General features: G+C 40.2%; 1 long non-coding RNA gene across 1 annotated transcript in view; it reads right to left on the bottom strand.

Annotated features, from left to right (window-relative positions):
- The window catches only part of LOC143029484 (uncharacterized), a 53036-nt gene extending 40398 nt beyond the window's left edge, over positions 1-12638 (bottom strand). The window contains exon 1 of the long non-coding RNA XR_012966839.1: positions 12491-12638. This is a non-coding gene — a long non-coding RNA (uncharacterized LOC143029484). The remainder of the gene's footprint in view (positions 1-12490) is intronic.
- Between the last annotated feature and the right edge of the window lie 14647 nt (positions 12639-27285).

The raw sequence follows: 27285 nt of genomic DNA, 5'->3' as shown, positions 1-27285 counted from the left end.
ATAACGTGGTTGCGCCTGAACAGAAGGAAAATGGGTAACAGTCATCCTGCGCATGGACCAACTGGTCTGTGTGGTGGAAACTACTCAACACAATGACGACGTCTACGACGCAAGGGCGAGACTCCTTTGCGTGCCGAAGTGGGTGAACGTTACGGCCGAAGTAATTCACCTCACTTCAGCTCCTCCCAGTACGTCAGGGGCCGAGGCCTCGCCGTCGTAAGTCGCCTTCTCCTATTACGTCATCGCGTCCTTTTCCGGATGGCCTTACCGGACTAAGTCCAGAACCTATCTCCTCGCTCTTCTGCTTTCCTGGGGTCCCCCTCACCCACTCACCCTCATCCTGGACGATTTCACCCAGCCCGGGGTTGGACCTACACGCAAAAGGACACAATACACGCGAGGTACACTGCATTGGTAAGTGGTTTTCGTGGTTACTGGATGAATCGGTCCTAGTTAGGCAAGTTAGGTTAAGTTAGGTTTGGTCGGGTTAAGTTAGGTTGGATTAGGTTATGATTGATCATGCATATTCATAATATATTATTATTATTATTATTTTTTTTTGCAAAAATCTATATATCTATCCCTTCACCTTCCTTCAATACCATTCATATGAAAGTATGAGTATCAAAGATTGTATTCTTCGAAGTATCAGTTCACGTGGCAGGTGCGAATACATGCACACACACGTGAACGTGATATACGAACGTGAGAATGGACATATATGATGTACACAGTTGCCGTCACTTTGAACGAGAGTAGCGACAATCAAGCGCCTCATCGTACTAACAGTACTTGAGCACTGACGTGGGATATTGTCGTTATAAGGGCAGAAACGTCATTAAGACACTTGTTAGAACAAACAGCAGGATATTTGTTCCCATATTTAGGCTACACTAAACTAGAAGAGAACAACAGTCATTCAAGATAACTACTTCGAATATTGGAGGTGTCCCTTGACAGAACAAAGTCGCCTCACGATGACCGTGGCAGTGAAAGGGTCTAGTAATCAGGCTATAGGAAATTACCGGTAACGGAGTAAAACTATCCAAGGAATACCCTGATGTTACTGACATACACTAATGTATATATTTGCCACACACTGCTGCATCATCATCCAGGTGTCGAAGACGTCCAGTAGGTATACTCGTGCCCTGACAAGCAACCTTACACCTGCTGCGTTCTTCAGGAACAGGAAGGGGAAGAGGAAGAGGAGGGCAGGATTAGGAGAGGAGAGGAGAGGAGAAATGTGAGAATGAGGAGGGAGGAGGAGGACAGAGAGAGCAAGATTAGGAGAGGAGGAGAGGAGAGGAGAGGAGGAATGTGAGAAAGAGGAGGGAGGAGAAGAACAGAGAGAGCAGGATTAGGAGAGGAGGAGAGGAGAGGAGGAATGTGAGAAAGAGGAGGGAGGAGGAGGATAGAGAGAGGAGGGGAGGGAGGAAAGGGGAGGTTGAGGAAGATGAAGAATGATGATGATGAGGAGGAGGAGGAGTTAGGGAAAGAAAAGATAGGGAGAGAAGGAGGAAGGAGGGGGGAAATGGAGGCAAAGGAGAGAAAGATGCTGGGAGGAGGGGGAGTAGAAAGGGGATAATGGATTGTTTACCCGATTGAAAGTTTGTTTAATTGGTTTCCAAGTAGGCCCTTCTCCGACTCGGCAAACTATGACGTCACACACTGATAGGATGACGTCATTGTATTGAAAGTAAGGTCTCCCAGTGCCCTGCAAGATGACGCATAGGGGTTATGTAAGGGGGACCTGGTGCAAATTCCAATGCAGACTTCTCTTTCTCTCCTACAAAATCCGATCCCGCGTAAGTGTATGGTCTGACCTACGGTACGGTAGGGAGTCCAGTCCACATCTTCCTCCTCCTCTCCCTCACTTCCCTATCCCTACTCTCCTCCTCTCCCTCCCTTCCCTACTCTCCTCCTCTCCCTCCCTTCCCTACTCTCCTCCTCTCCCTCCCTTCCTTACTCTCCTCCTCTCCCTCTCTTCTCAATCTCTACTCTCCCTCCCCCCGTTTCTTCCCGCTCCCTACTCTAATCCTCCTCCTCCTCCTCTCTTACCACTCCTCCTCCCTTTTCCCAATCCCTACTCTCCTCCACCCTGTCTCTCCCACTCCCTATTCTCCTCCACCCCTTCTCTCCCACTCCCTACTCCTCCTGGCTCTCCTCCTTCCACTCCACTTCCTCCTCCTTCTCCCGGAATGGCCTAAAAGAAAAGAGCTCAGTCTAAAACACCCCAGAATTAAGGTACGATGGAGAGAAAAGGTCAGGACCTCACCGATGTAGTTCCTTTCCTATACATTACAAATGAGTGTGTGTGCATATCAATTTAATCGGTTGCTTCTTCTAAAAGAAAAAGAAAAGAAAACCTGGCCTGCTGTCTGTGTTGTACTAGTTGTATAAAGTGTCACCATTTATTGGGGATCTTCAGTAACATGACACGCATCCTGGGCAGATGGTGCCTTATTTCCAGGCCTGTTTCGTGTTGATGTTGTTTCAGTGTAGGATGGCGACACCTACTCCCCCCCCCCGCCCGCTAAATCAGTCAAATAATAATCTGACAAGACAAACTAGAGTATGTAAAGGGTGATGTCATTTGAAAGGGGTTCGTGGATTCTGGTGGGAAAAGGTAAATTTTTAATTTTGTTTTTCTTTTCTCATTATAATAATTTATTGACTTGCCCTCACCTTTCCCTCCCCTCTCTCTCACTGTCTCGCTTTTTTTTTTTTTTTTTTTTGAAAGGATTCGTACTTGTCCGGAATTCGACTCCTTCACGGATGGTGCCTGGCCAGCGGAAGTATTTACAAGAAAGCAGCGTGTTTCGGTTTTCCGAATCCCTGCAATACAGAAGAGTAGCCTCATTGCAAGGGAAGCCTCGGTATTATTGAAAGACCACTAAAAGGTTAATAACAAAAACAACCCTATATCACTGGTCCACTCAAAACAAATAAATCAATAAAAGAATAAACAAATAAACAAAAAATTAGAATAAATATATCAATTCAGTGGTAGTGCCGAATGGAGACACTTGATTTTCCCCAAGAAATTAGCATTGTGGAGAATTTTACTTTTTGTTGACAGTTGTGGACATTGAAAAATTCTTCTATTGTTTCCACAACGGGTTAAGATAAATGGGGGGAAATGGGTGATGTATGGTTAAAGGGTGGCGAAGAAGAATTTTTTTCTATCGATGCAGACAGACTTCTCAAAACAAATACGCAGTCATGAACATAAAAATCTACTGCCTAAAACAAAAATACATATTCGTATTCCCTCGAACGAACCGCACAAATAATAAATCCGAACTTCTTGAATCATGGTTCAGTTGGATCATAAAATTTCTTCAATGTCATGATTTTTTTTTCCTTTTGCACAAATAACAACTAGTGGTTTCCAGAGCATTACTCATCATCAGGACCCAGCTACCACAAGACAGGATGGACACTCTTCAGCAAAGAGACAGACAACATATACAGTGAAAAAAGAACAGCCATGCACCACAAATATACTTGCAAATGAAATTCAATTCAGTCTAAAGAGTATATGTTCTATACATACAATGAGTCCTCCTTATACGGTAATTCTTTGTCCGGTAAATTCACAGTTACGGTATTTGGCAATCACTACCCTCGATTCTATTTACGGTAAGAAAAATTCACAGATACGGTATCCGCTAGATATTTTGAAGAGGAAAGAGCAGGGAGAAGGTACGTTTGCCATATCCTATTATTACATGTTATAATGGGTTCAGTATATGGTAATTTCAATTTGTGGTAAGGTTTTCAGGAACGCATATGTACCGTATAACGAGGACTTACTGTATAACAAAAAATAGATCGATGAATAACATACAACGAAGTCACCGTGTCAATGTATGCACGTACACTTCACTTAGGAGTATATGCAAGCCTTTCTAAAATAAGGAATAAGAGACATCTGGTTTACTGTATGTACGTACGGGTGTGTTTTTTCTTGGCCAATAATTGTTTTGTGCATAAAATGTATGCTTACTAGACTGAATAGGAAAAGAAAAAAATGGAGAAAAGAATATGCCAAATTAAGTTCAATTGTTAAGTGGTACGTATAATATTGAAAATGAAATATGCATATGTACATTTCTGCATGTACACACATAAACGCACGCCCACTAACACACACAGACTGCTGGTAGAATGGATAGCTTTTTGACATCTAACGCGAGAGGTCCGAGTTCGAGTCCAGCTTGGGGCTAATACTGTGAGCAGTTACTATCCCCCTTGAGAAAGGGACTGGTATGTGTGTTTGTGTGTGTGTGTGTGCGCGTAGGTGTGTGTGTGTGCGCGTGTGTGTACGTGCGCGTGTGTGTACGTGTTCGTGTGTGTGTGTGTGTGTGCAGATCGGTCTGTATGCGAATTCTGAGTTCTCATCCACTATGTTAAAAAGAAAAAAATCGATCATAAGACCAGCACGTAACCAAAGGCTATGGTGGATCAGACACCCACACCCACCCACACATCCACACACATGGTTACAAATTCAGGACACACAAACGCATGCAAATTACACGACACTATATCTACAAGTCTTGACCGAATGTCACCGTGTTAACATGTGAAGTACAATACAACTACTACACACGATCAAGGTCTGCAGCATAGCATTCCAGCAGTCCAGCCTTTGTTTTTAACGGATGGATACGGAGGAAGAGGAGGAGGAGGGGAAGGGGAGAAGACATCTTCCTCCTCCTCCTCCTCTACCTCCTGGAGGCGACGCCCGCTCGTAGCGCCCTCTTGTCTTGGGGCATCGTCACGACTTCTGGTAATTTGGGAGTTCTTTTTTTTTCATCTTTTGGTACTGAGGTCCAGCACCGGTTTGCCGCGGAGGTACCAGCATGGGTTGGTCTGTCGAGCTTTCTTTTTTTAGGGAAGGGGTTGGGAAAACACGCACACACACACATACACACAATCTCTACCAGCACCCTCTCATTTTCCTATCAGTCCATCCGTCAATCCACACACGCGTAAGCATGCACGACCACACATAACATCTGTTGAAGAAGTTGAGTTTGGACGGTGGAAAACGAGACAACCTTCTGTAGTGGTTGGGAGACTTCTTCGAATGGAACAAATGAAGAAGGAAGAAAGCGGGGAGATAGATTGGGGAGACCATTCAAAAGGGAAGTCATACGTGGAGAACCACAGGGACCCTCTCTTGGTCAAGGGGATGCGACAAAGACAACTAAAATAGACTGGCGACAGCCTGAAGTTACCGGGTTTCAATTCCGATATCAGCCGAGGCAAGCCTCATCCTGGGTGCCCATTCACGGCAGTCACCTCCCCAGTAAAGAGCAAGTTCACGGGCCCGGGGAGAGGCTCGATCTGCCGACCCCGTGACTACGAGGCAAGCGAGCTACCACTGTACTAGTATCATTCGATATACAAAAAATACAAAATCATATAACTAGATGAATTAGTAAAATGAAAATAATGAAAAATATACAATTGAAGAATAGCGATCCACATGGCTAAAAATATAAATAAAATATTGCTTTGACGTTACGTTATTGTGCTGGAAAATCCCTTACCAACAAATGAATGTACGCCTCAGTACACTATTATTTTTCTTGTGAAAAAATATCCACATTTATCGGCTATTTTGACAGGATCAGTATTTAATTCAACTTTTCAAAATGCCACCCCCCAAACACTACTACAATGGATTATATCGTAGTGACTCACATTTTAGACTATGAAGGGTATTACTTGAAAACGTTAGCCACGGGTTCGATCATAAGAAAATTTTTACCTTTTTACCACCGAGAATGTGAAAAAAGACACATACGTATGCAGCAAACAATTTGTAAGTGAATCTGGGCCCACTGATACCCACATCCAATCTTGTCCCCTCAAGGCCAGAGCAGATTAGTCCACCAAGCACTGAAACAGTACAACGTTGTCCAATTCAAATATAGATTATTCATTATCAGCTACAGAGCCGCAGAGGATTAAACCGGGTCCACACTGTGCCCCATACAGATCTACGTGTAGTGTTGAAAGCCGAGTTAAGGTCCCACACTGATGCCTACACCTAATGGGCATGAGGAAAGTATACCAGTCTCACAGATGCAATTCTCGTCTAAATCATTAGACCGCTATCATTCTGGATATTTTGAACCTTATAAACAGGTATCGTAAATTAATAATAACGTCGGTAGTGATTTTTTTTTTTTTTTTTTTTTTTTAATTGCGGGGGCTGCAATGGGTAATAACACTACCGTACCAAAAAAAAAAAAAAAAAAAAAAAAAAAAACTCTTGCAAGTGTTGCCAATGCTGGGAGCAGGGAAAGTATACAAAATCTGTTGTCTACAGGTGCCTACAAATTTTCGTACTGTCCTATTTTTATTGAGGAAAAAATCGGTAAATATAAACTTCTTTGCCAGTCATGAATAAGTACCGCAAACTAATGGTAACTTCATTAGCGATTTTTAAAAAAGAGTATTTTTGACGAAGTTGTGTATTTTTGACGGGGGCTACCATGGAAAATCACAGCCGCACCTAACCTAACTCATTTCTAATATCACGTTTCATACTAACTCTTTCCTCAAATCGTCAAGGCTTGCACATATGCCCCTTGCTCTTGATGTTCCATAAGCAGCGATGTTGCTTCAATAGCTCTATAAAACATTAGGTGTAGCTTCTCGTCCAATCAACGGGGCTAGCAGAAGTGCCCATGACGGAATTGTACCTTTCCACATTGTTTCGGCTTTTTTTCCACTTTTTAGTCCTCGACACTTCAACCAACACTTCAGTTGAATGTTGGAATAACTGTCAATACGTTGAATGTCTATCTTGGCTCCAGGGACGTCATCCTCTAACAATAAATCCTTTGGAAACAGGTTCCACATCGACATTGTATATTCTTCAATCCATTGAGATTGTCCGCAACTTGGTAGTTAACCCAACTGCCGATAGAGAGCGTGGGTGGTAACTGTGACGTCAACATTACTGTTTGCTATTGACCAAAAAATAACATGGCGGCGGTCAGAAATAAATGTACGGAAGGGAGAATGTTTTCATTTCCATAAGGCTTAGTAAACAATCCACAAGGAGGTCACGAGCCTTCTCGAAAACTTCAAAAGAATTTCTATTCTTGACGCCTGCTTTCTATTCATTCATGTTATAATTTAATTAATTTCCAAGAACGGCTATATATTTATTTCTTCTCTAGTTTCTTTCTCCATATTTGTCAGAATTCATTAGCCTAGCCCTTTACTATAAAGATTCTATATTTAACATATTGGATCTCACCGCAGACGTTTTCATTTAGCCTTGCAGGGAGCGGGAAGATGTGTGTGTGTGTGTGTGTGTGTGTCATTTCACCGTAAATTTTATTCTGGCTAACGCAGCACGGGGTGATGGGCCGGGATACAGCTGTAGTGAAACCAAAGAGGTAACGGTCACGTGAATGTGGTAAGGGAACCACAAGAAGACGCCTCTTAACAATTGACCGTCACCTCCACGCGACAAAGTGCCCCCGCCACAAGAATGGACGTGACGTAAGCGTCACGGTAGAAAATACGGACCAAGTCCGTTTTTCAATACTCATTTTGGGTAACTGGAAACTGATCATTCTTTTGTGGGAGGAACAGTCCATTTTAGGGGCATTTCCTGTACTTCCCTATGTATGACGACCCCCCCCCCCACCCTCCTCCTCTTCTCCTTTGGGTGATACGCTTCAGTCTTTCTTTTGGTTGAAACCGTCTTGAACAAACGCCTCGCTTCTGATCCACTCTCCACATTTTCTTTGTCCAAAGTCAGACGACTTTATCTAGCTGAGGAGGCGTCCCCGAACTGAATACGTCTGTTTCGACGACAAAGGATACACACACACACACACACACATATATATATATATACATATATATACACACACATATATATGGGCGTTCTACCTCATACAATTGGAAAATGGTGATCAGATTTAATTAAAGAATCCTGGACACGGATAAATACATATAAAATCAAACAAATAAATTACTAAACAACTTATATATATATATATATATATATATATATATATATATATATATATATATATACACACGACACCAACAATTGGAGAAACAGGTGAATTCGTTTTTGCCTACCATCCCAAAGATAAACCTTTACTGAGAAACCTCGAAAACACTTGGAAGAAGCTTAATAAGCGTGAAAATGCTGTCGTTTTCAACGCTGTGTGTGCACGCACGCACGCACACACACGGGTCACGATTAGGATTACATTCCTCTGAGAGAGAATAGGAGAGCAGGAGAAGATCGACCTTCTGTGGGTCATTCAGTGACGATTCTGTCACACTACGTGATTATCACGCCGTGAAGTCCGCACGCTACTTTTACTTCCTTACTGAGGACTTGACGCCTTCCAACACTGTGACGCACCATTCTGGTCATATGAAGAGAACCCTCGTGACAAAACAGCGTCTCGACGGATGGAGGCCACAATAGGAAAAGCTGCGATTTTTTACGTCGTCTCCCCAGGTCCTAAAAAAAAAAAAAAAAAAAAAAAAAAAAAAAAAAAATCCAGAACATAAGCCCCCGTCCCCCCGACTCTATATCTCCGGATTTACCGTTGATTATTGTAAAATTGCAACCGTATTTAACACCCGAATATGTGGACAGTGCACTCCTACAGCAAGCGGCCCCACCTTCGGCTGAAATGACGCTTTAACATATACAAAATATGTAGGGAGCATCCTTGAAGCCAAGGACTTGCCTTAACCAATGGGTCACTCACTCACACACACACACACACACACACACACACACACACACACACACTCACACACACACGACTCGGTGGCGTGGTTGGTAGAGTTTCCGACTATCACTAAGGCGGTCCGGGTTCGAATCCTGCCCAGGGCTAAAATAATTTCAGTAGCGCTCCGAGGCGTTACTCCAACTCTCGTTGGAGTTGGGGTTGTGTGCGCGCGTAAGGTCACAGCATTATCCATAGATCGGTCATACGAGCTCTGAGCTCTCTTTCGGTAGGGATACAGCTGTCGATCACGAGTCCAACACGTGATCCAAAAACCAAGGTGAATCACAAGGGTGCAATGACAAATCTTTAAATGACGAACTTCTGGAAGCCCTAACCAAAGCTTGCCATCCCTATCATATTTCTATACACCGTGGTCCCAATGTCTGTCACACGATAATTAAGTATTTCGTGCTTACACTTACTAATTACCATGAAATAAATATTATTATCAAGCAAATAAAGAACGGCGCTCCGGTAGCACTGCAACCCAGTATAGAGTATACACAGTATATATATAATTTAGTCTCCCCCTTCCCCTACGCTAACTATTACAGAGAACGTAACTTCACAATGTCAACGCTGCCCGTGGACTACTGCATGTCTTTTTTATAAAGCAGCGATTCTTAATCTTGGGCACAAAACCTTAATCCTGAGGCTACGAGACATAGTAGCCAGTGCAATGGTACTGTAACTGTATATTTACCATGAAAAAGCATAATGTGCATTCATTGTATCCTACTTATTGACATTTTTAATTTTAAATAAAAAGCACCATTGTTCAGTAATTGAATATATCTAATAATTTCTCTGCAAGGTTTGTATCACTAATCCTTTTCTTATATTTGTATTATGTTTGTATTGTGTTTATATTGGTTGGGGGTACGCGAAAATATTCTGAGATATCACGGGATACAGGCACTGCTATAAAGTATACTGTATAACAACGTTCCCTTTAAGGCAGCTTTTCCCGACCTGGGGTGCTGGGAAGTGATGCATACAAAAATCACATTGATATATGTATCATTGATTATCCAGTTGTGCATATTTCCCTAGGGTGTTCTTATTTCTTCTACAAACAATATTGTCAATTTGTTTCAGTTCTAAGGAATCAAGAAAATAAATCATCAAGCAGTACACCTCACTTTTTTTTATCCTTTTAATAAAAAGATAGGGGTGCTGGACTTCTTAGATATGACAACAGGGGGTACTATGGTCGGAAAAGGTTGTGAAACGCTGTTCGTAGGCAATGTGCGCATGTGCTCGCGTACATGTTTTACAACTAGCACATAAAGAAAAAATGTGCGTACCCAAGGTTTTCAAATATTAAAATTAATTCAGTAAAGAAGTTCCACCCAAACATCAACTTATAAATTCTCTAAAAAATATGGTAACTTGGCAACCGTCAAACCAATATTTTTTTCGGATCAACTGTACAAATTCCAGTCCCGCGCGCGTGGTGATCTGTAGGGATCCGGGGTGCTCCGCTGTCACTCAAGCACACACCGTCACTCAGGTCATGATGTTTTTTATTACCTAAGTTAACCTAATCTAACGGCGCTCAAAAGGTTAATCTTTGTTTGGATTAAGTTAGGTTAGGTAATAAAAAAAAACGTTATCATGACCTGAGAGAGGTTAGGTTAGGTTAGGTAATAAAAAAAAAACGTTATCATGACCTGCGTGACGGTGTGTGCCTGAGTGACAGCGAAGCACCCCCGGATCCCCATAGATCAGCACGAGCGCGGGGTTGAAGACTCTACAGTTGGTCCTTGTTTTCCTATTGTAACTAGCGCTTCCATTGCATACGAAATGGGTGCGAACATACTTTTCAGAGAAGGCAACGTTGGCACACAAGTAAATTTCTGCGCACAGTCACAGCAAAAAATTAGAGGGAACATTGGTACATAGTATCATTGACTTCGCCAATAATTTGAGCTAAAATCACCATATACATGCCGTGTTTCAATTAGATTTTTTAAAATAATTATATTTACCGGACGAGAAAGCCGACGACATCGAATTATGAACTGTCAACATGAGTTTGTTGCATGGATGTCTGGTAAAATGTGAATATCAGAAATAGATACTTATGCAACACCAAATATATACACGCAATTATAGACCATTACAGTTCATGAACAACTAAATCTACCAGCCATAGAAAAACAAATTCCATATTAGTCATGTAGGGTTATTCACACCAAGGGCTAGTTGTTGTTTTTTTGCTCATTTGATATATTCGACATAGATTATAAGATGTATATTCACATGCAATAATAAAATTTTAAGCATTTAAGGGTTTTTATTGTGGCTAACGCCAAACGATCTTATCCAATTTTGAAAGTCCAGTGAATGAGAACAGGACTGTAAAAATATTTTGGTGAAATTCCAGAATCACGCAAGCACGGCTATTCCACAAGTAATTTACGTTGTTCAAGAGTTCCTAACCTAATATAACCTAACTTAACAATTCCATAGAAAAAATAGATCATTCAAATTAAAAAAAGGAAGAAATGAGAAATGTGCTTACGTAATACTGGAATGGTACCAGTTGTTCTATAATCATAATGGCATAAGCATTTTGCAACATACTACCATATCGTTAATCTCCGCCTTTGATAAAAATATCTTGAATGTCATACAAACCATGATCGAGGACATATTATAAGTCTCTTTACTATTTATACACATGCAGGGTAATTTCAAAAAGCTTTTGTATGTTCTCTAACGGTTGGAACTTAAAATAATCTATACACATACCAAGACCAGCTTTGGGTAAATTTTAGTTGTGCACACCTACGCGATATAGCAATAGAAAATTAATTATATATTAATTTTGTAAATTATAATAGATCAAAAAAGTTTCTAATGCCGAGGTCGAAGAATTGAAAGGATGATAAATTAGTCTATTCTAACCTAACCTAACTACGTAACCTAACCAATGTTTAGTAATTCGGTACCTCAAATTCTAAAGATCATCCGGGTCGTCGTCGTCGTCATGGATGCTGACGGCCTGATTATAATTATTGTAACTCGAGCAATTAACAGACGACGACACAACCCCGTGTTCTCTCAAAGTCCAAGGAAGCCCTATTGTCTTTGTAACAACGCTTATTAACGTCATCTGGAGTTGGAGAACACCCGGTTCACGACATGAAAGCGGTCATCTGATAGTGTCTGGCCTCAGTCCAGTCACTATCAGATGACCGCTAGGATATGAAGGACGCCATGCCAGTCCAGTGGACTGGCATGGCGTCCTTACCGTATCCTAGTGGCTTCGTTCGTTAGTAAACTTGCTTGTGGCAAGTTTTTTTTCCGCCAAGAAAATCGCATATTACGTTCATGTATTATAATTTACAAAATTAATACTTCATTTTCTAATGCTATATTGCGTAGGTGTGCACAACTAAAATAATACCCAGCTTTGCCTACTCTCAATCATGTCTGTCAACAGCTTAAATGACAATTTAGTTGTTTGACATTTTGCAGATTCAATATGTTAATTAACATAAAATTACCATTTGTGGTGTACAAGCTTCAGCAGTATTTAGTATTATAAATGTTATTGTAATTGTTAATATCTCAACTGTAGTTGTAATTTAGAAAATTAATGTGTTGTTTATATAATTGTATTCTTGTTGAATCGGCATGATACCTAGTGAAGTACTTATATTCTGGTCAATCAGTGTACATACCCAGGCCGGGGAAATGCTGTGAAGTTCTAGTAGCTGTAAAAAGTTTAAAGTACAAGACGAAAAAATGGCTCCTTCCTGAGGAAAGGCCGGTTAGTTGGCGCGTAAACACACTCAAGTGACTCAATAAACAGTTACAATATTTTAAAGGAGTAGCAATTCCCTGTTCACGTAGAAAATACGTTCTAATGACATTGATGATTACTGCAGGAATTGGGATTGTTTTTACTTATCATAAAATGTGAACATGTTAAGTACATATTATGTAAAAATGTATGTTATTTCGCAACGATGTTCGTAGTGATGTTCGTATGTATCTTTTATCTATATTGCTCCTATAATTGACACCAGACTTACAGTTATTTTATTTTCATATTTAATTTTTTAATGGAAATTATTTCTTAACAATTCTTATTCTTCTAAATAATAGCATTTAAGTGATAATAGCGTAAAGTGAGATATGATATTCATTTCTACGAAGTTTTTTTTATTTTTTATAAATATTTTCTACCACAATTGATATTAGTACGATGCATAGTAACGCATTTCTTCAACAAATGCAGTTAGAATATAGTAATATACCTTTACAATATGCTGGTATTTTTATGCGATAGTTTCGAATGTAAATACGTAATCCTTTTGATTCATAATAGAAATAATTCACATTTATTAATAAAATTACATTAATTTAGTAAAAGACATTTTAGACTTTATCTAATAAATTTATTCGTGTTTGTGAGAGGCATGCAAATGCCTGTGTTGTCTTATTCATAAATGATCACCAATTTAATATTTTCCTATTTAGCTGTTTACTTTCTTCAGGCAAAAGTGTACGATAACAAGTGAAGAGTGCGTGGAACTAAACTTACAGTGTTTTGTTTATTAATATTAAGGCAATGGGAGAATTACTTTTTTTTAACCGAGATTGTACTTTGTTGCTTCTTTCTACGTCTGGGGCCGTATACACAAAACTTGTTAGCACTAACAAATAGCTGTTAAGGGTAACAAATTCCTGTTAAGGCTAACATTTAGCTGTTAAGCACTAACAGTGATACAGAAAACTTGTTAGGGCCTTAAAAGTACTGTTAAGATAAAAGTGCTGAGGAGGACTATTAAGCTCTTAACAAGTTCCTGTTAGTAGAGAAGATGGCGGAGCAACAACAACTAAAAAGATGACTGCGAGTTTATCGACAGCGACGGACATATTTAACGAGTACAATGATGACGAACTCATCAAACGCTTCAGAATGAACCGTGCTGGTATAATAAAAATGGCTGATTTAGTGAGGGACAAACTTCAATCCCGAACAGAACGGAATCGACCACTGAGTCCTGAGACGAAGGTGGCAATTACCCTATGATATTTAGCCACAGGTAAAATGCAGCAGTGACGAATTTGGGACCTCGCAAGGATCAATCAGCCGTGTCATTACTCAAACAATTGATGCACTATCAGAACCAGATATTGTAACTCAGTTTGTAAAATTCCTATTGACTCGCCAAGAAGTGCAAGTAAAACAAGCAGAGTTCATGGAAAACTGTAGGTTTCCCGGTGTTGTGGGTACCATAGATGGCACAAACATTAGAATTGGGGCTCCAAGTGTCGATGAACATTTATATGTAAACAGAAAACAATACCATAGCATCAACGTGCTTTGTCATGCCTCCCTCTTATCCTTGTGGTTTAAACTTGACTTGAATCGCCCATTTATTATTATTTTTTCTCCATAGTCACGTTGATCAAGAGGAGTGTTTCCTCTTGTGACCAGTTTGGCTTCCTTTTCTTTTTCTGTGTTTCTTCTGCCATGTCTATGTCCTCTGAAATTATTGTTGAGTCTTCTGTCCAAAGACTATATAGGAAAGATGGGAAAGCTTCTATCTTTTACTAATAAGAAAACGTCATCCATCCAGCGTGAATGCGCGCCATCTATCGACAGAGCCGCAAACTATAAATCGGAAGTGGTGTAGCGCGGCTTTCAAATCATACTTAACTTGTATTATATATAGTGTTTATGGAAATTTTAAAACTGATCCTTTCGCTAAAATAATCAACATCTCGAAAAAGTTTTACTTTCTCTTTATAAAATAATGAGTAGTAATTTTATGACTTTTGCATGCAAACAAGACTATTTAATATATGCTTTACACACATGATCACATTTATAAAATCAAAAGTTGGTAAAATACTTCAGCACAATGCATCATTCATCACTAAATATTTGAAATTGAGTAAACAGTTAAAATTTAAAAGGTTATTTTAGTTATATTTATCTTATTATTTCTGTAATATCATGTTGTTTTTTTGTGCTTGTGCTTATGTTTGAACTTTGTATACTTATTCAAGTATCTGTACACAAATTATACAAACAAGGATAGTAAAAGTTTGGTATACATGAGATTCTTTTATTTGCAACAAAGCAATACTGTCTTGTAAAGAACATATACCAAACAAACTAAAAGAAATAACATTATTCAACTTCAAAAATGAACCATATATCAGGCAACCAAAACATGCAATCAGATATTAAATACCAAACAAAACATTGGAAAATCATTAATCAAAAACAATGAAATGAAACAAAATTAAACAAAGAAGCAGACATAACATGCATATTAAGCAAAAATAAAGCAAAAAATGTTAACAGAACAAAGGAAAACCCCAAAAGCAAACAAACAAAAATATATACATATGTAGCAAGACAGGTAAAAAACATAGACAAAAATAAAAGGATGAACATGCAAGAAATAAGTCACAAAATCAAACAAACAAGATTTGCAATCATACATAAAATAATTTTGCAGAGGATAAAAACATAACTTCTTTGATCAAATTACATGGAAATCACACATTTTAGAGTAAATAGGTAAAATAATGCAACAATATGCTAGTTTTTTATATGAAATTATGCATTTGAGCAAAAACCGTCCTTGTTTGAGATTTGGTCGCCTATGAGTGAGTCGGACGGCATTCGTAGCTGCGGTTGGTAATTTTGCAGAGGATAAAAACGTTATTTCTTTGATCAAATGACATGGAAATCACACATTTTAAAGAAAATAAGTCAAATAATGCAACCATATGCTAGTTTTTTTTTATACAAAATCGTGCATTTGAGTATAAACCGTCCTTGTTCGGCGTTGGTCGGCTATTAGTGAGTCGGACGGCATTCGTAGCTGTGGTTGGTAATTTTGCAGAGGATAAATGCGTAAATTTTCTTTGATCAAATTGCATGAAAATCACACATTTTAAAGAAAATAGGTCAAATAATGTAACCATATGCTAATTTTTATATAAAATTATGCATTTGAGCAAAAGCCGTCATTGTTTGGGTTTGGTCGACTTAGGTAATTTTGCAGACGATAAAAACGTAACTTCTCTTTGATGAAATTTCATGATAATCACACATTTAAAAAGAAAATTGGTCAAATAATGCAACCACATGCTAATTTCTATATAAAATTATGCATTTGAGCAAAAGCCGTCATTATTTGGGTTTGGTCGGCGTGGTCGACGTTTATTGAGACCGTAAAAGAACAAGCATAACACAGAAATCATTCAACAAAAACCGTTAAATTTTAAAACTACCAAAGAACTTTAAGAAGCAGTCACAACCTACAAAAAAAAAAGAAGAAACATACATGCGATTCAACTTTTTTTTGCTGTGTATTTGGCCATTTATTCAAAATTAAGGTAAAAGTTTATAACTTTACCACATAAGCTAAGAACATGACATAACTATATCAAAGTTGCTGTGCCTGCCTGGGACTGCCATAAAGATATGGTATGAATTTGACATGATCAATTCATATTTCTAGATATTTGTAAGGTATTCATCTATAATTTTCATTTCCAAGCTAAGTGACACTGCACTGAGTCTGACATAAAGATAAAGAAGATTTTAACTATGTTCTATTTTATTCCTCCATTTTCTGTTAAAGTTTCCATGTATTGTGTATGTTGAATCTCTTACCTTTCTCTATCTTTAGGAAAAACTTGAAGTATTAGATGGGGAAAGGCATTTTTTCTTTTTGCACACCACACATGGGTGATAGTTCCGCCCACACTCTATGATTGAATGTCCCGCTTAATTGTAAACAAACAGACGATGCAGTTAAAACTGGTGATTGGCGTACACGCCATCTATTGAGAGAGCCGCACAGTAAAATGTATGTGGACGATGCGGCTCTCCGTGAGCTTTCCCGTCTTTCCTATATAGTCTTTGCTTCTGTCGGAAGATTTGTCTGTGGCACGGCCGCCTGTACAATGCGCCTTCGTCCAAAAATATCTGTCGTTGGTTAATAAGTACTTCTAAAAACCCATACATACGATATCTATGTGCTATCATGATACTTTATTAATAAATTCTGAACAACTGCATTAATAACACTGTTTTATGTGTGCAATTTTTTATAATACGTCCATTTACATGTTCATAAGCTGCTAACTTCAGCGCTGTTTAGCGGTACTTGACAAACAACTGTTTACTAGCTAACAGTTGTTAGTTAAGCATTGGTGTATAACTTTTAGTGGTTTTCTGTTAGCTAGCAGAGATTGTTAAGGCTAACAAAAAAGTTTTGTGTATACGGCCCCTGGTGAGTACTTATGCAAGTGTAATCAAAACCGTTTCAGGCAGTGTAGAAGAAAGCAACACTCAATTGGAACAATGGAGATCAATTTTTATGCTAGAAAGACCGGTCTTGCTGTGTAAGGTAAATGAATTTGGTAAATCTAAAACAGTCCACACCTAAACGATATAGCAATAGAAAATTAGATATTGATTTTATAAATTATAGTAAATTATCTTTTTATTGGTGGAAAAATCGCTAAAATTATACAATTAATAACTCGGACCTCTACGCGAGCTTCAAGACGCCATATTTGTTGTGATAGATGCGGAAGTCGAAGTAATTTAAGTATAATAAATTGGTCTAACCTAACCTAATCTAATGCCCTTACTTGACATCCATGAGGTCTTCAGGGTTGTCGTCGTCGAGATTTTGATGTATTTTATTGTATTTTTATTTCTATTTAATTGATTATGTTGTTTAATTTACAAAATTAATATCTAATGTATTCTATTGATATGTCGCTCGCCATCTTCAAGGCTGAACAGACGATACAAAGATTTCTTCTCGAAGCTCGCGTCGATCTCTGTTTGGTAGTGTGTCGCTTTTAGTATTTTTTTTCCACAAAAAAAAAGAACATATATATCAGTGATGTACTTTGATTTATAAATTTAATATTCAATTTTGTACTGATATATCATATAGGTGTGCACTACTTTAATAATAACTTAATTCTTTCAGAACTCAGTAGCTTGTTCAATGCACATCTTAATTTGGCATTCTTGGGGTATTTTTTGTTTTGTTTTGTTTTTTCAGCAACATTCTTTCTTCCCCACCCGTCCCGTGCCGAAAACGGCAGAACAAATATTCACAATGCGTTGCATATTTAAACAAAAGTAATTTGAACTTTGGATAATGGAATAGATTACTGCTGGGGCAAGGGAGCAATTTGTATCGCCGTAATTTCGTAAAACCCATTAAACGGTCAAATATCAAATGATTTTAAGAAAAAAAATATTTTGTGTATGGAATTTTAAATAATCGTACCTTTCGGTGTAGACATGTCATTCCACCGAACGAAAACGCCATCACAAACAATTTAGTTTACACAGAGAAACTTACACCCAACAAATTCACGAATAACTAGGGGCAGTCACAACCTAAAGTACCACACCTATCAAACAAGCACCAACATATTTAAGTATTTATTTCCCCCCCACAACATCTAAGAGTGGAATAATCTCCTATTCCGTGTAGCTAATATACCCACTCTTGATACTTTTAGAAACAGCATCACCTCAATTCAGATCTCAATCCTTACCCTAATCTTGATCCCACCATTTAACCCTTATCCTAACCCCCATTCCCCAACCTTAATTCTCCCTTCAGCGCTCGCAAGTCATGCCGGCCGTGAGTGGCCCTCTGCGTGATCCCGCAAAGAAAGAAAAGAGGGATAGGATGAAATGCTTAATGTGTCACTGGTGAAGGAGTTCTATTTCCAATCCTAATATTCTTAGTTGACCCGAAGTCCACAAGTAATCATTATTTATAAAAACCGAAGGGTAAAATGTAGAGCACTGCTCCATTACAACCAAATTTAGTAAATTGACACATTCATAAAGTGTTGCAATTTGCAGCGTTGCATTCTGAAAAGTAAACTCACCAGTTACTAAAATATTTATGTTTTTTGCCTACGGTTCATCAACAGCAGGAAGTTGCTTACAATCTGAGTTCCGCTCCGCAGTTCAGTAATTAGGACAAGGCACTTTTACTCTATGCTAAATTCAGCTTAAACGGCGCTATGCTTCACAGAAAGCCTGATATCGTACAAACCATGTGGTACGCTTTAACCGCATGTCGTCGGAAGGGACACGTTGCGACCTTAACACACACCTGCCTGTAGTAATGAATAGTTCTTGACCCTTCCCACTTGAAACCCGTGTTACCCAAGGCTGACCTATGGTAATTAAGCACTACGGGTGATTGCCCACTCAGTATATGTATAGGCTCCTGGCCGCATGTAAAATCAGTTCAGTTCCGACCAACTAATAAAAGAAAAGAACTCCCACTTAACATTTTTCCTTCTCATCGTAGCCTACACAGGCTTTACTTGTGACCCGAGTGAAAACCATGGACCCGTCTGCCGTTGCTGTCGCCCCTACTACCGTTCCATCTCTGCCAACAGCCACTGGGGAACATCAACGTTATACATCAAGATGCGGTCCATTGACCCACCAACCACCCGAAGCCGACGGACCCAGCAGGAGCATAAACACGTTCCGACACACGTGGCTCCTCCTAACGTCGTTTCGTCGTTGGTATTGGTACTTGCAGTTCCTTCTCCCTTACGTCTGTAGCATTATGACGGGCATCCAAAGACATAAGGCTCACCGCCGTCAATGGCATCACCATTGCCAGGTGCAAACACCTGCACTTCACCTTCGTGAGTCGTCACGACTCCTGGAGCTTTATCCTGGCAGACGTCAGGACGCCTCTCCTCGGTGCTGACTTTCCCACTCATTACAGGTTACTGGTCAACTTCGCCAACAGCCGTCTGGTCTGTGCAACAACACCCGACTCGACGACCTTGTAAAAAGCATCACAATCAACCACAGCCACCGTTATCGACGCTCACTGAGCCATCTGGGGCAACCTCATCATGTCTCCAGAAGAGTTGATCCATCTCAACTCCACTGCAAACCGCATCGTATTCAACCACGGGCACTGCTATCGACGCTAGACAGTCATACGTCCAACATTCACTGAGCCATCTGGGGTAACCTCAACATGTCACCAGCGGAGATGGCCACTGGCCAGCACCTCGTACGCGGAATGGCCTCTGAACCCAAGGCAATTTTAAGAGGGGAGTGCTGTACAAACCACGTAGAACGATTTGATCGCGTGGCGTCGGAAGGGACGCGTTGCGACCTTAACACACACCTGTACAACGGGCTATTGCCCACGCGGTATATATCGGCTCCTGGCCGCAAGTAAAATCAGTTCAGTTCCGACCAAGTGATAAAGGACAAGAACTCTCACTTAATATCTTTCCTTCTCACCGTAACTTACGCATGCTACAATCATTAGAATATAATTTATTGTCTGTCCTCTTGTCGACTATGTGTGGTTATGATCCATTTGGTCATTGTACCCAACCTAACCTATTCGCCATGGCACAGGTCCATTTTTTTATCGCATTTTTTCCTTCTACGTACATTTTCACTGAAAAAGAGGGTTCAATCTGAGCTGTAATGGTGTGGGCGTAGTCAGATGTATTTAACTAGACGAACTGCAGGAACGAGTCAAACTCGATACATCCAGCTTTATTCTATTTCCTGGACGAGGAGGAGGGGGTGGGAGGAATTGGAGGAGGAGGAGGAGGAAGCGGGGATTTCCTTTCCAACTCAGTGTATGACGTCACATGCCCCTTCTTCCTCCCCCCTCGCATGCCTATCCTTCCATTAACCTACTCCTCCTATTATCCTTTCTCACCCAGTAACCGATCCTACGGAAGTGGGTGGACTGGCATAGTTGTTCCTATCCCCCCTTCATCTCCTCCTACACCCTCATCTCCCGCACACACTCATCTCCCCCACTACCTCATCTCCTACCACTCCCTTATCTCCCCCCTACCCCACCCTCTAATCTCCCCAACCTCCTTAATTCCCCACCCCCTCATCTCCCCAACCCCTTCATCTTCCATCATTCCCCCCTCATCTGCTTTCCTCCACCCTCGTCTTCTTCCCTCCTTCATCTCCCCTTCCGACCCCACTCATCTTCCCACCACCTTCCCTCCCCCTCGTCATCCTTCCCACATCATCCTCTTCCTCCACTTCCTTCCCTCCTTCCTGTCCCCTTCCCCTCTTCCATTCCCCTCCCCATGCTTTCCCTTCCTCCTTTTCCTCTTCCTCTATTTCTGTCTCCTCCTACCCTCTCCTTTTCCTCCTCCCCTCTCCTCTTCCTCTTTCTCCCATTCCATTCTTCCTACCTCTTCATACTTCCCCTCCTCCTTCTCCTCCATCCCTCCTCTTTCGCCCCCTCTTCCTCCCCACTCCCCCCTCTTCCTCCTTTACCCTTCTCTTCTTTCTCCTCCATTCCTGTTTTTTTTTTTAATACTTTTTTCCTTTTCTTTTCCAACCGTAAATAGGATTTGCTTTGAAGAGGGAATGGGATTGGTGTGCAGGTCACGTAAGTCGACTTAGCCAACTCCAATAATTCAGGATTCTAATTTTAGTTTGGAAAAGAAATAAGGGATAAAACCATATTGTCATTATTTAATAAAAAAAATGTACATGGCCAAGCGTAAGCGAACATAACCCTAACCTAACCTAATGTTCCAAGTCGCATTCAACGAATAATTTTTTTTTTATCTAAAACTTTCTCTCATGAAACCTATTTCTGAGTACCAAAGTTATGAAAAGGAAATAAGGCGATAGACTAGCTGAACCCCTCCATAGTTGTATTTGCTCAAGTAGTTTATGATCTCCGTGATCACGCCGGCAATGGAGCTCGAGCCAATCACAGGACGTAATGACGTCACTTGTTCTCAGCCTACAACAGTGTGCATGTGATTCACCATGGTCTTGGATCACGTGTTGGGCTCGTGATCGACAGTTATTAACCACCCGGATGAGAGCTCAGAGCTCGTATGACCGGTCTATGGGTAATACTGTAACCTTACACACACACACACACAACTCCCCGCCTACGAGAGTTGGAGTAACACCCCGCAGCGCAGCGATACTGAAATTAGTTCTGCCCTGGGCGGGAGTCGAACCCGGACTGCCGTAGTGGCAGGCGAGAGCTCTAACCACAGCGTGTGCGTGTGTCCGTATGGGTGATTCACCGTGATTTTGGATCATGTGTTGGACTCGCGATCGACAGCTATTTCCCTTCCGGAAGAGAGCTCATAGCTCATGTATGACCAATATATGGGTAATGCTGTGACCTTACGCGCACACACACACACCCAGCTCCCAGCCCACAAGAGTTGGAGTAAAGACTCGCAGCGCAGCGATTCTGAAATTATTTCAGCCCTGGGCAGGATTCAAACCCAGATGCCGTGGTGGCGGCCGGGAACTACCACCGCGCCTTCAAGTCGTGTGTGTGTGTGTGTGTGTGTGTGTGTGTGTGTGTGTGTGTGTATGTGTGTTTGTACCTTCACATCACCGACACGAAGAAGCATCAAGAAGCCCTCTTGTACTCGAGTGGGACTTGATGTCGACTGTACTCACTGGCTCTGGAGTTCCCACGCCGTGCGGCGTCACTCCTACCCACTCTCTCTCCCCCTCTCTCCCTCCTTGAAGAATGTAGGGAAAAAAGAACATGCAAACGCTATGTAAAGTCTGTATCATATTGTCGTTGTGAATATCTTATGATGTCAATTCGAAGGGCAGTGGCCATAGCCACATTCTACAATAGTTTCGAATGTTGACACGTCACACTTGAGTGACGTCATAGATGAAGGCATATTCCAGTGACCTCAGGTTGCTACGTTATGCTTTCATGACATCATGGAAGTCATGCAATTATCTTGACCGTAAACTGCGGGGGCCCCAAGGCGTTTTCAGGTGTCCGTAGGGCACTGGTCGAACGTTCCTCCGAAGTAGCTAATGTCTGGCTGTAGGTCGCTGAAGTAAATTAAAAAGAACTGACCAATCATTCTATCATTTCAATAATCCTCCCCTCCCTCAATAACTCCTGGATTGAAGATTAGAGTTAATAACCCCTCCCCCTAATTTCATCCTCTGACCAACCACAGGGTTACTAGAGCGAGAAGATGCAACCCCAGCTCCCCTTCCTCATCAACTCGCCCCCCCCCCCTCTCTCTCTTAAGGACTGTAGTGATATCTACGGACCATAGTCGCGCAACATTCTTTCATAATTAAGACTAATTTCCACTTAGAGGAACACTTAACACTTGTAACTCCTGGTCTTCCTTTGTGATTGGATTCCTAATCTTCGCAAATTCCCTCTCGCTCTCTCTCGTATGCAGATGATGCGTCATCAAGTGGTCAACCCGCAGTGCTACCTAAGGAGAGGTGGTCACCGGACTCTCCCCGGCGCTGCTTGTGTGCGCATGCGCAGAAGAGGCGCTGTAAGTTGGCGCTTTGGCTTGGTTATTATTCCTCTCCGCGCGCACCGCCCGTGGTCCTTTGGTTACATAAGCTACGACGGCGCATGCGCGTAACCGAGAGTCGCCTCGCGAGCGACCACGTCGTCCTCGGGATGTGTACCAGGAGGTGGAGGGAGGAGGAAGGAGAATGATACCATCACAGACCTCAACCTCAGGCCTCTTCGAAATCTTGACCCTTTGTTGGTACTCGTGTTTGGCTGTGATGTTGGTTCTGATGAACATGTCATTTATTTTCTTAATTGGTATTAATGTTAGTATCATCGTCGTTAGTACTGTAGTTGTTTTATTTATAGTAACCATCAATATTATTTGATTTTTATTTACATTCGCAGCTCGCCGAATATTTTAAGAACAAATTTTAGCGTAAACTTGAACGGAACTCGCAGACACGCACTGAATATGCAGGCTACCGAACTTATCACCTGATTAAATGAATGAATGGATAAAAAAAAAGTACACATAGACAAAATAGCTAAAATAAAACTAGTTAACAATTAAGATAAATCATAACATCAGAACAATGATTCCAAAACGTTTAACAGGTTTGAAATATTAAGAAAACTGCAACAATGTCGACCATTACGAGATGCCGTTCGTGGTGCCAGGAGCGCAATATCACTCACCTAGTCGTCTTTGTGGAATTCCCACGGGTAGGTTGGCTAGTTATAATTCATTTTGTTAGTTATTATCATTATTGTCGTCGTCGTTGTTGTTATGTTATTAATTCTATGGTGATGATGATATTGCATTTCGTGTTTTCATAATACTGTGCGGTGGGTAATTCACGAGCGGTTGTGCCCTTGGCAATATCGCGCTGAGATCGAGGATCATGAGAAACTACAGAATAAGGTGGTAGGAACTGTCTAACAAAGTTTTAGGCAGATATGGGAGAGCAGGATATGTATGTATATATATAATATATATATATATATATATATATATATATATATATATATATCAAATCAGCCATCCTGAGTCCACTGCTGAACAAAGGCCTCCTTCATAGCATTCCATGATTCACACAACCGCGCCATCCTCTGCCATGTCACTCCTGCAAACTTCTCAATCTCGTCTCTCCACCTTCTGTCTGGTCTCCCTCTTCCACGCTTCCTATCTCGCGGCGTCCACTCAGTAACACACTTGCTCCATCGCTCATCAGTCGTTCGCACTAACTTACCTGCCCAATTCCACTCCCTCTTCTTTACTGCCCCCACAATATCTTTCATTCTAGTCTGCTCTCTCACCCAACTTGCTCTCGGTCTCTCAGCGTTATTACCATCATTGATCTCTCCATTCTCCTCTGTGCTGTCCTTAGTTTTGTATCCATTGCCTTCGTTATTTTCCAGGTCTCATACCCGTAGATTATTGCTGGTAGAATGCACTGATTGTAAATTTACGTTTCAAACATAAAGGTAGAGAGCCTCTCTAGAGAGCCAAACACTTTCCAACCAATTGCATTGCGTCTTTTTATTTCATTATCATGATCTTTCGTCACTTTCGCCACCTGTCCTAAATAATTTTACTCTTCAATTTCTTCAAGAGTCTCACCATCAATTACAATCTCTTTACTTTGAACTTTCGTGTTGAACATTACCTTGGTTTTACTTTTATTAATGAGATTTTCCTTGTTTAGATCACTCAGCATATCTTGCAAGTCTTCTGCTCTTTCTGAAATAAGAATAATATCATCCGCAAATCATAGGTGGTTCAAATATTCGCCATTAATCTTTAAACCTTTCTTTTCCCAACTCATTCTTCTGAAAATATCTTCCAAGCAAGCTGTAAATAGTTTGGGTGAAATTGTATCGCCTTGCCGTACTCCTTCCTCGATTTTGATCTTTTTGTATTTTTATGTAGTCGAATTATAGTGGATTTCGCATAAATCTTTTCTGATACTTTTACTATCTGTTCGTTTGTACCCTGCTTGTGTAACGAGTTTAGTAATGCTATTTGTTCGACCAAGTCAAAGGCCTTCTCGTAATCTACAAAAGCTAAACACAGAGGTATATTGTATTCTGTCGTTTTTTCGATTAGTTGGTTTATCGCCTGCAAATGGTCTAGGGTCGAATATCTGCTCCTAAAGCCTTCCTGTTCTCTTGGTTTCCATCTAAAACTTGATTTAGTCTATTTGTAAGGATCTTGGAGAATAATTTATATACATTTGATAGCAAGCTAATCGGTCGATAGTTACTAAGGTCCTTCTGGTCTCCTTTTTTATGAAATAAAATCAATATAGCATTACACCACGCATCAGGAACGCTTTCTTGACGTAAGTACTGGGTGTACAGCTGAGCTAATTTAATATAAACTAATTTACCTTTGTCTTTCAACAGATCTATCGATATACCATCTTCCCCAGGAGTTTTTCCTCGTTTCATATTTTTAGAGCAAATTCTACTTCTTCCTTTGTAATCTCTGGTATACTATGAACGTCTACACATGAATTTACTGACTCAACTACGGTCTTCGACGAGTAGAGCTCTTGATAAAATTCTTCTACTCTTTTTTACCATTCTGTCCCTGCATTTGATGATTTCTCCATTTCTATCTTTCAAACATATCATTTGCTGTCTTCCTAAAGCATGTTTGCGCTCGTTCACTTTAATACTTTTACCTTTCCGAATAGTTTCCTCTATTTCTGCCATGTTTCTCTTTCATTTCTCTAATCTCTGCCTTTATTTGATAAGCTTGTTTAGTTCTACTTTTTTCTATTTTATTTCTCCTGCTTTTAATCTGCATGGTCCTTCTTCATTTAATTAGGTCATTTGTAGCTTTGTAGTATTTGTTTTCTCTAATGTTATTTGTACTTCCTACTTTCTCTGCCGATTCCCTAATGATATTCACTAAATTCAAATTAATATCTTCCACGGTGTCTTCATTAGTTATTAGAGCTTCGAATCTATTTTTTTATTTCTAACTGAAATTTCTTATTATCATCCTTAACCATTACAAAGCTGATTTTCTTTCTTAAAATTAGTTTATTTATCTCGGCCCTGAAATTGAATTTAGCTGTGCAACCTACCATTCTATGGTCACTACCTATGTTGACTTTATTTATCGCCATAACATTGCTAACGCTTTTGCTTTAATCTCCTAATTTGAAGTCTATTTCGTTCTTTGTTGTACCATTTGGACTTCTCTAGGTCCACTTACGACCTACACGCTTTTGGAAGAAAGTGTTCATTATCCTCATGTTGTAGTTTTCTGCAAAATTGACTAACATCTCGCCTCTGTCATTTCTTTCACCTACTCCAAACTTACCAATGCACGTCTCATCTCCCATCTTCCCCACTTTAGCATTAAAGTCGCCTATTACCAACGTGTACTTACTTTTTTCTTGATCCATTACCTGACATAAATCATCATAGAAGGACTCAATTTCCTCCTCTGAACTCTGTGAAGTTGGTGCATAAACCTGAACGATTTTTAGAGTGTATCCTTTACACAGTCTAATCACAATCCAAGGTACCCTGTCTGACAAACTACTGAATTTGACTACGTTACCAGCAATCTATCGGTTGATCAAGAATCCTACCCCACTTGATCTTTCTTTGTCCTTACCTCTATAATACACACACACACACACACACACACACACACACACACACACACACACACACACCCACACACATATATATATATATATATATATATATATATATATATATATATATATATATATATAAATTTTATGACAGTCGTATGTACGAATCGACCCAATGCTTTTGGCCACCCGTAAGATTGTCATAAAAATTATCAGATTAATGTCGCTGTCACTAGCGAATTTCTATCATATATATACATGTATACATATATATATATGTTGATGTGTATGTATATATATATATGTATTTTTATATATATATATTCATATGGATGATGGAGAACATAAACACAGGGGAAGGCTCAGAACCCTAAACACTCTAACGTTTCGTTCGCGTAGAACTTCTTCAGAGAGTGTATGTAGAACTGCAATTGAAGATTATGTACTAAATCTAATTATCTTTTCGGACACTTGGGAAAGGTCGTTTTTCTGGCGTGTTTTAGAATTAAAATACTAGTTTGTTTAGCTAAATTGATAAACCCTCCTCGATGATTC

The sequence above is a fragment of the Oratosquilla oratoria genome, chromosome 11 (assembly GCF_046742065.1).
Source record: "Oratosquilla oratoria isolate Oo_2021 chromosome 11, ASM4674206v1, whole genome shotgun sequence".
NCBI lineage: Eukaryota > Metazoa > Arthropoda > Malacostraca > Stomatopoda > Squillidae > Oratosquilla > Oratosquilla oratoria.
This window is presented reverse-complemented; position numbering and strand designations above follow the sequence as displayed.